Source organism: Physeter macrocephalus, chromosome 8 (genome assembly GCF_002837175.3).
Source record: "Physeter macrocephalus isolate SW-GA chromosome 8, ASM283717v5, whole genome shotgun sequence".
Taxonomy (NCBI): Eukaryota; Metazoa; Chordata; class Mammalia; order Artiodactyla; family Physeteridae; genus Physeter; species Physeter macrocephalus.
In genome coordinates this window covers 106,017,355-106,027,534 of record NC_041221.1, presented here as the reverse complement: position 1 = coordinate 106,027,534, position 10,180 = coordinate 106,017,355, and the positions used below count along the sequence as shown (strand labels likewise).

General features: G+C 38.6%; 2 non-coding genes across 2 annotated transcripts; both read right to left on the bottom strand.

Moving 5' to 3' along the window:
• Positions 1 to 2,090: 2,090 nt before the first annotated feature.
• Positions 2,091 to 2,227, bottom strand: LOC112065647 (small nucleolar RNA SNORA43). The gene has a single exon (XR_002892145.1). It is a non-coding gene; the product is annotated as a small nucleolar RNA SNORA43 (small nucleolar RNA).
• A 1,170-nt stretch (positions 2,228 to 3,397) lies between these two features.
• On the bottom strand, positions 3,398 to 3,534 carry LOC112065645 (small nucleolar RNA SNORA43). The gene has a single exon (XR_002892142.1). It is a non-coding gene; the product is annotated as a small nucleolar RNA SNORA43 (small nucleolar RNA).
• Between the last annotated feature and the right edge of the window lie 6,646 nt (positions 3,535 to 10,180).

Below are 10,180 nucleotides of genomic sequence, written 5' to 3'. Positions count from 1 at the left end.
TGTGCTTCTCTCTACATCACAGACGGAGACTGCTTCCGAGAGTGGGGAGCATTAAGCTGAGGATGCTTAGTTATGCGAAAAGACATATTAAGTAACTTGTCAAATTCTTACTCTCAGGTAGCATAAGTGTTACAAATCCTGCCTAGTGAAGTATCATTTCCCAAGGTGCTAACAGTGGTATGCTGGAGCTAGCTCATACCAGCTCCCAAGAGCCAGTGGTTAAAAAGGCAGGAATTTTGCAAGCCAGATTTTAAATCACTGGTAGCCTTAAATGAAATTGGTAAATACTACTAATCAGGACATTACTAGTACTAATTAGTAATTAATTAGTACTAATCCCCTCTCTCCCTATGCTGGTTTAGCAGCATACTGGTATGAAGTTTCCTTTTTTTTGTCTAGTCATGTCCTTTTTCATTGTTCTGGAGGTACCCACAATTTAGCATGGTATTTGCAACAGTTTTGAAAGTGTGGTAGCTGAGGAACTTTTTGCAATATAAAATGATTAATGTTACTATTAAATTTGTATATATGTAGGTATCTTACACTGTAAATGAACACTGAACGTTAAAATTGTGTATATTTTTATTTTTCTAAAAATAATATTTTTAAAAGTACATTAAAAAGTCAACTTTACTTTCGAAAGTTTATGAAAAATTCATATAGTCAGTAATTGTAGTTTATATTTTGCTTTTTAATTTTAAATGTAATTTTAATATTTAGAAGAAAAATAACATTCTCGAAAAATATATGAAAACTATTGGGTTGACCAAAAAGTTTGTTCGGTTTTTTTCCGTAAGCTGGCTCTAGTAGTGCTTAGTTGTCTTTAACTTCATTTGAAACAATTTTGTTAGATTGTATTGTGACAGCTGTCATAGCTTGCATTTAAAAAAAAAACTTATCAAAATCGGTGAATTTTTTGTAGCCATTTTAATATTAAGATGGAAGAAAAAAAGCAACATTTTTGGCATATTATGCTTTATCATTTCAAGAAAGGTAAAAATGCAGCTGAAACGCAAAAAAAGATTAGTGCAGTGTATGAAGAAGGTGCTGTGACTGATCGAACTTGTCAAAAGTGGTTTTTGAAGTTTCATGCTGGAGATTTCTCACTGGACAATACTCCATGGTCAGGTAGACCAGTGGACGTTGATAGCGATCCAATTGAGACATTAATTGAGAACAATCATATACCACGCGGGAGATAGCCAACATACTCAAAATATCCAAATCAGGTGTTGAAAATCATTTGCACCAGCTTGGTTATGTTAATTGTTTTGATGTTTGGGTTCCACATAAGTGAAGCTAAACCTTCTTGACCATGACCATATTTCCATGTGCGATTCTCTACTGAAACATAACAAAAATGTTCCGTTTTCAAAACAAATTGTGACAGGTGATGAAAAGTGGATACTGTACAACAAGGTGGAACGGAAGAGAACATGGGGCAAGCAAAATGAACCACCATCAACCACACCAAAGGACAGTCTTCATCCAAAGAAGGTGATGTTGTGTATATGGTGGGATCGGAAAGGAGTCTTCTATTATGAGCTCCTCTGGAAAGCCAAACGATAAATTCCAACAAGTACTGCTCCCAGGTAGACCAACTGAAAGCAGCACTCAACAAAAAGCGTCCAGAATTAGTCAACAGAAAATGCATAATCTTCCATCAGGATAACGCAAGACCGCAAGATGTTTCTTTGATGACCAGACAAAAACTGTTACAGCTTGGCTGGGAAGTTCTGATTCATCTGCCATATTCACTAGACATTGCACCTTCGGATTTCCATTTGTTTCGGTCTTTACAAAATTCTCTTAATGGAAAAAATTTCAGTTCCCTGGAAGACTGTAAAAGGCACCTGGAGCACTTCTTTGCTCAAAAAGATAAAAAGTTTTGGGAAGATGGAATTATGAAGTTGCCTGAAAAAAGGCAGAAGGTAGTGGAACAAAATGGTGAATACGTTGTTCAATAAAAGTTCTTGGTGAAAATGAAAAATGTGTCTTATTTTTACTTAAAAACTGAAGGCACTTTTTGGCCAACCCAATAATAATAAATTTTTATGTTTGATTTAAGTGGGTTTTTTTGGCTTTTTTTGTGATATCCAGCTACAAACCATTCTTAGCACCCACTGTTCTGAGCACTAAAGCATAGAAATAGCTGCTTCCTCTCTGCCCCAACGTTACAGGTGCAGCAGGGCAGCCACACCCGTGGTGCCAGCGGGCCCAGCGTCTGCAGGGCAGAGTCCCTTCCTTCCCACCCAGTGATTTAAGTTTTTGATAAAAAATGTATTTGAATTTCATATATTTGATTACTAGTACCTTTCACATTTAACACATGATGATTTTTGGCAATAGAACAAAAATTTATGAAAAAAATCTTAATCATTACAATATAATTTTGTTCATGGTTGCCAGGTGTTGGGGGAGTGACAAACGGTGAGTTAGTACTTAGGGGGTGGGGTTTCTGTTTGGGGTCATGAAAATGTTTTGTAACCAGATTCCACAACATGGTGAATATACTAAGTGCCATTGATTGTTCACTTTAAAATGGTAACTTTTATATTATGTGAATTTCACCTAAATACAATTTTTTTACAATAAATAAAGCAATATAATTTTATTGAAAGGAAGGCAAGAAAAAGAATTTTAGGGGATAAATATATATAATAACTTATGAATGATATACGTCTTATTTTATTATTTATCCAAACATCAGCAGCACATCACCAAAACATCCAGACATGTGTAAAAGTAACTGAATTCTGTCATCTTTTATATTTTGCTGACTTTCAGGTCTTCATCCAAAGAAGGTGATGTTGTGTATATGGTGGGATCGGAAAGGAGTCTTCTATTATGAGCTCCTCTGGAAAGCCAAACGATAAATTCCAACAAGTACTGCTCCCAGGTAGACCAACTGAAAGCAGCACTCAACAAAAAGCGTCCAGAATTAGTCAACAGAAAATGCATAATCTTCCATCAGGATAACGCAAGACCGCAAGATGTTTCTTTGATGACCAGACAAAAACTGTTACAGCTTGGCTGGGAAGTTCTGATTCATCTGCCATATTCACTAGACATTGCACCTTCGGATTTCCATTTGTTTCGGTCTTTACAAAATTCTCTTAATGGAAAAAATTTCAGTTCCCTGGAAGACTGTAAAAGGCACCTGGAGCACTTCTTTGCTCAAAAAGATAAAAAGTTTTGGGAAGATGGAATTATGAAGTTGCCTGAAAAAAGGCAGAAGGTAGTGGAACAAAATGGTGAATACGTTGTTCAATAAAAGTTCTTGGTGAAAATGAAAAATGTGTCTTATTTTTACTTAAAAACTGAAGGCACTTTTTGGCCAACCCAATAATAATAAATTTTTATGTTTGATTTAAGTGGGTTTTTTTGGCTTTTTTTGTGATATCCAGCTACAAACCATTCTTAGCACCCACTGTTCTGAGCACTAAAGCATAGAAATAGCTGCTTCCTCTCTGCCCCAACGTTACAGGTGCAGCAGGGCAGCCACACCCGTGGTGCCAGCGGGCCCAGCGTCTGCAGGGCAGAGTCCCTTCCTTCCCACCCAGTGATTTAAGTTTTTGATAAAAAATGTATTTGAATTTCATATATTTGATTACTAGTACCTTTCACATTTAACACATGATGATTTTTGGCAATAGAACAAAAATTTATGAAAAAAATCTTAATCATTACAATATAATTTTGTTCATGGTTGCCAGGTGTTGGGGGAGTGACAAACGGTGAGTTAGTACTTAGGGGGTGGGGTTTCTGTTTGGGGTCATGAAAATGTTTTGTAACCAGATTCCACAACATGGTGAATATACTAAGTGCCATTGATTGTTCACTTTAAAATGGTAACTTTTATATTATGTGAATTTCACCTAAATACAATTTTTTTACAATAAATAAAGCAATATAATTTTATTGAAAGGAAGGCAAGAAAAAGAATTTTAGGGGATAAATATATATAATAACTTATGAATGATATACGTCTTATTTTATTATTTATCCAAACATCAGCAGCACATCACCAAAACATCCAGACATGTGTAAAAGTAACTGAATTCTGTCATCTTTTATATTTTGCTGACTTTCAGTCATATAAAAACTCTACTTTTTTTTAACACGTTACTTAGTTTTGTTATTATGAACATATATTTACCAAGGTAGAAGAATAAACATATTGAGTGCTAGTTTTACTGTGTAACTTTTATAATTTTTAGACATGATGTGTAACTTTTAAATATTTAGATGTGATATATTGGCCTATAGTTGTGCTTCTGCCTCAGAGTCCACCTACTACAGTGTATGATGTATCAAAAGTCAGTGAAAAGGACAAAATCTGGGCAGTTCTGGAAGCAGTTCATCCAATGATGCAGGGGAGAGTGTTAGATAACATGAGATACTTACCAAGAGCTATTTGGGGGTAAATGATGAAATTTTCAATTATGGATTAATTTTTTAATCTGATTTCATATGTTTAATGTCAATGATTAATTTAGTGATATTTCAGTAGACAATTTACATAGAGAATGAAAGTTTAGAAGTTTATTACATCAGCAATATCGTTCCCAAAGACGTTGCCCATCTCTTAAAAAATGCATTATGATATAGGGAATGTCTGAATATCAGTACTTAAAATGGATAATTGTTTATCCATCAGTAGAGGTTTACCTACTTACTGATCTATTAAGTGTATCCAATAAGATACAGTTGGAGGGCTTCCCTGGTGGCGCAGTGGTTGAGAGTCCGCCTACCGATGTAGGGAACACGGGTTCGTGCCCCGGTCCGGGAAGATCCCACATGCCGCGGAGCGACTGGGCCCGTGAGCCATGGCCGCTGAGCCTGCACGTCCGGAGCCTGTGCTCCACAACGGGAGAGGCCACAACAGTGAGAGGCCCGCGTACCGCAAAAAAAAAAATAAATAAAAATAAATAAATAAATAAAAGATACAATTGGAGAAAATACGAGAAAAACAAAAAAGAGAATTTTACTTGCAGGGCATGTGTGTACCTTACAATAATAGGCACAGCAGAACAAAGAGCTAAATATTACACTGCTGCCATAGAAAAGCTAAATGATCACTTGCTAAATTTCAACTAGAGTTGTTGGTGCTATTTAGAACTGTACTTTGAAATGGCATTGACCAAAATAACTTTTCTTTTCCTGTCATTACACCCAGTTTTGCCATCATGAAATAACCTTAAGCATATGACAAATATCCTCTGGTAGCTCCAACTACAGAATAATTGTTATTCTCAGTCCTTAAAAAAAAGTTAGAGGGCTTCCCGGGTGGCGCAGTGGTTGAGAGTCCGCCTGCCGATGCAGGGGACACGGGTTCGTGCCCCGGTCCGGGAGGATCCCACATGCCGCGGAGCGGCTGGGGCCGTGAGCCATGGCCGCTGAGCCTGCGCGTCCGGAGCCTGTGCTCCGCAATGGGAGAGGCCATAACAGTGAGAGGCCCGCATACAGCAAAAAAAAAAAAAGTTAGAGACTGCAAACATTTTGAAGGTCAGGGACGTGACCTCCATTTCTTTTGCAGCTAACTTTCAGCACTCATGACTCTAGCTGTACTGAGGGCTGATGTCACATTACGATTCTAGGAGGGTTTGATTGACAGTAGTGCATGATAGCCCATCCAAAAAATTAATCTGTGTTGGAAACAGTGAGATGCCCTCAAGACACTCAGTCAATTGGTTCTTTTTTACATTTTCTTAGAGATAGTAAGGATTATAGCGATTCTCCTCAGTTCTTGAGAAAAGGTACCACACAGACATCAGAGCAGCATCTTATGTCTGTATTTTCAGCAGGTCAGCCAACTGATGAGGGAGCTTTAGTCTTCTTCACAAACATACTGAAATGTCAGTTTTGTTAAAAGATTAGAATCATATCCGTGCCAAATGTCTGGGTGGTGGGACCACACTGGGCCATGGCAGCACTATCTGTGATGACGGAAGAGCTTAAAAGGTGATCACAGAGGCATTGTTGCTCCGTCCAAAGCATCTTCCTTTGTCAGCACTTCAGAAACTCCTTCGTAACCATGGAGTTCGCAATGATCTTTCATGTGAAACATTTCAAAATGTCACATTACAATTGTTATTCTTCCAGTAAGGGTTGAGTTTTCATGGAGCAAAAAGAGCAAAGAGGAGAAGTGCTTTTGAACATCAACCCTGAGAAGGCAGGGACCAGTCCTTCTTCATGATCTGATAGCTATTTTAGTTCTCAAAGAGGCATAGAAAGATCCAGGCTTAGGCATGAAATAACTTTGTAGTTCCTGTACCCTAAAAGATTGAAATGGCCTTGAAGGTGAAATCTCACCTCAGACCCCCATGCCTACCATTTATTTTCTCCATTCCCTTCAACCTGCAACTACGATCTACACTCTTTGACTTAACAATGACTTTTGTCATTAAACCGAAGTCCTAACTCAGTGGTCCTACTTCTACCAACTTTGAGACTTTTGAGAATGGCAGGCTTGCCTTGTCTCTTGCAAAACACAAAGGAAAATACCTTTGAGAAGAGAAATACATATATATTCGTATATATATTAATATAGTAGACTATACATATATATAAATGTAGCAAATAGACTGTCAAAAAGGGCAAATGACAAGAAAAATTTCATTCATGTCTCTCCTGAACTATCAGAGCAATGATAGAGGACAGATCTCAAACACAGTCCCTTTGGGTTGCAAGGCAAACCCTAAACTCTGCCGTCAGAGCTGTGCCCTGTCTTGAAGGAAAAGATCACAGCTCTTTTACTCAGCAAGAGATAAAACTACCATGTGTAGAAGAGTGAAGCCTGAGAGCTATCATTTCTCCTCTGACTTCTGCTTGCTGCAGTCTGCTGGAAGATGTTATGGCTGACCAACCCTCAAAAATAGACACTGTGATGGTGATATATGGTGGCCCTTGAAGAATTTAATTGTCAAATTGACATTTATCAAAAGCTTTAGTGCATTCGAAAGATAAATTGTGCAAGTTTGGTTCAGATCAAAGAGCCCCTGTCCTTCTCCATTCATAGCACAGGCTGGCTTCAGCAGGCAAGTCATGTGTGAAAAATTACCCCTTTCCACTCCCAGCTCCTCTAAGCACTGCACTGGTGACAGATAATCACAAATTTAAATGTTAGCCTCCTCTTCAGAAAGTTCTTAAAATAATGGAGAACCCATTGAGACCATTTGTATTTGAAAGGAATGCTAAATAATTTAGCATTGGGGAGAAGGATGTGCTGTGCTGGGCAGATAAGTGATGAAACCCCAGCCCAGACTCTCTTCAGCAGTTGCCACGCTAATTACAGATCAATTACTTCCCAGTTGTTTGCAACCTTATCAAAGAATGGTAAATTTACTGAGAGCCAAGTGTGATAAGATGACTTTTCATTATTACAGTAGATTTGTTGAAACAGCTCTGACACTGAGATTAATAAGAGCTCTCCCAGAGGTAATAGGATCCGTGCGCATATAGGGAGAATCTAAGAGCTGAAAACCGGAAGCTAGATGCTATCATGAAAACCCTTCCTCTCATTAATTGTTATCATGAGTGTGTTAGCAATGCAGAAGGCCAGGAAATGACCCATTCACTGAAACTTGCCTCGAACAATGACGCTCTTCACTCCCAAAGAGGCATGCTGAAAATCAAAGGAAAGTAAAAGCATTTGGGTTTGGAAGCAAGAGAAGAATTTGTATGTGTGTGTGTGTGTGTGTGTGTGTGTGTGTGTGTGTGTTCTAGCTGAATTCCATTTTCATTAGGGCAATCACAAAGAGATGGTCTGTCCTATGTCACTATAAAAGGAAGTGTCAAAGTTTTCGAGGTGGATGTTAGTGGAATCACTAAGGAGCTGAGACCAGTAAAGATTTGGGCTGGCTGCTAGGGTCACACATAGCAAAATTCCTCCTGGGACAGAGGACTGGGAGGAAAAATGAAGGGTTCGTAGAGACCAGGGAATCGTTCAGGTTGAAATAGGTAATGCATAATGTTCTTAACACAGGGCACAGTAGCTATGGGGCCCTATTTTTGTTTTATTTTTTAAATTGAGAAACAACTCACTGAGGAACTCTTACATTGGTTAATTCTAGCACCACTGTGGCAGTCTCCCAACCATTCAGAGGCCATCTCCACACCTCCTGATAAGTCTGAGTGGGCACCGGAACACCTGTGGAATTGTTTATTCAATTTTGCAAGCTTCTGCTATTTTAAATATATGCTCCGGTTAGAGGAATATGTGGGAAATAAGGAGAAATGTCCTCCCTGACTTGGGAACTAAAGTAATGTTTCAAATCCCAGTGGAAATGGATGAAGAGAAAAGCTGAGAGGCAAGAGCCAGCTTTTGAGGAATGGGCAGTCTTTTATAAGACATTTTAATAAACTCTTTCATAACTTTTTTCTGACTTTTAGAGGAAATAAGAAACCATAGGGTAAAGGTCAGATCCCTTTGTGAATCGAAAACCAGTTAGGAAAGGGAAGGACTTGCTGGATTTGTGAGGCAGCACTTAGCGGTAGGACATCCATCCTCATGTCCTTGTTGAGGGTTGCTGATGGGCTTATGAACTAAATGCGGTTTTCCATAAATGATGTTTAACTTAACATCTTGGGAATTCCATTCAATTAAGCTCTGTACTATTAACCTTGTTTTTGTTTGTTTGTTTTTGTTTTGTTTTGTTTTTGTTTTTTGCGGTATGCGGGCCTCTCACTGTTGTGGCCTCTCCCGTTGCGGAGCACAGGCTCCGGACGCGCAGGCTCAGCGGCCATGGCTCACGGGCCCAGCCGCTCCGCGGCATGTGGGATCTTCCCGGACCGGGGCACGAACCCGCGTCCCCTGCATCGGCAGGCGGACTCTCAGCCACTGCGCCACCAGGGAAGCCCCAACCTTGTTTTTTGAACAGACTCAAATAAGTAAACTAATGCTCAAAGACAGAAAATAATTCTGCCCAGATTACTTTCAGAACCAAATTTGAAGCCTTGTTGTAGATGTCAATGCAGGTGATTCTGTTCCTCTGATGATAAGCCGTGGCAAATTTGAAGACTTTTCAGATACAACCAAGCAAATTAGGAAAGAGGCCAGGGAAAAGCATGCAGTATTTAATTTGTACAAATGAAAGGAAAGATGATAATGACTAGGGAAAGCTAATATAAACTTTGTCTACTTCAAACTTAATTCTTAAAACATACAAACTTAATTTATGCACATCCCTATGGAAGGATCTTAGGAATAACTGTCGACCAATCAGTACATTTCTTCTAGTAGCCTGAGCCACACACACGAAGAAAACAAGATGAAAAAGTAAGTCAATGTGGCATCAATAGTAATGCTTGCTTTTGTGTGTTCACTTTGTGTCTTTTTGCCACTTCAGTGACATAAAGCAAAAACGATACAAGAATAATAAAATATCCTCTTTAACATTTTTCTCCATCTTCTAGTAGAAGGTAGCAAGAAACCCAAAACAAATATTTGCATCCTCTTCTACTCAATAGGCTATTTTTAAGGTGATAATAGAAAGAAAAAGCTCAGAAAAGCCTTTGAAAACCACACAATGGAATTTCCAGCCTAAATTTCTCTCCTCTCTTCTCAGTCCTCTCCCTTGCCCATCTCTCCTCTCACTTGCTGAATTTGATTTATTTCTCTCTTGATGGTTATTTGGACGTAGCAACATAGTGCTTTTCACATTCCTGTTGCAAATTTGTTTTCCTCCATTTTAAAAATCAGGTTGGGAAAACTCTAGTGTGTGTCTGTGTGAGTTGCTATTACATGAAGGGGAGACAAGAGGAAGGGAGCTGGTGTGGTGTATGAATTACACATGGTGAGATTATTTAGCATGGACTGTCTTGAAGCAGATGTGTTTGATGTATTCAAACACGTGCATATTCAAAACTCACAAGAGGTGTTAGGAAAGCTGATCAGTTCTCTCCATACTTCCTGCCCAGAATGTCAGAACAAAGGATCACTTGATGAAATTGAAGGGCAGAGATTTATGAGGGGAGGGGGTACAAAATGAAAGGAAATTCCACTTCACATTACATTCATTCAACTTTCTGAATCTGCTTCCATGGAAATCCCTTATTTAATACTGTAGCTGGATTTTAATAAGGTTAATTTTCTCACTGATTGTACCACATGTACAAGGTTTCACTGATATTATGATAAAAATAAGAAAATCTCTTGCTTTGGGTTGCAAACCATCCT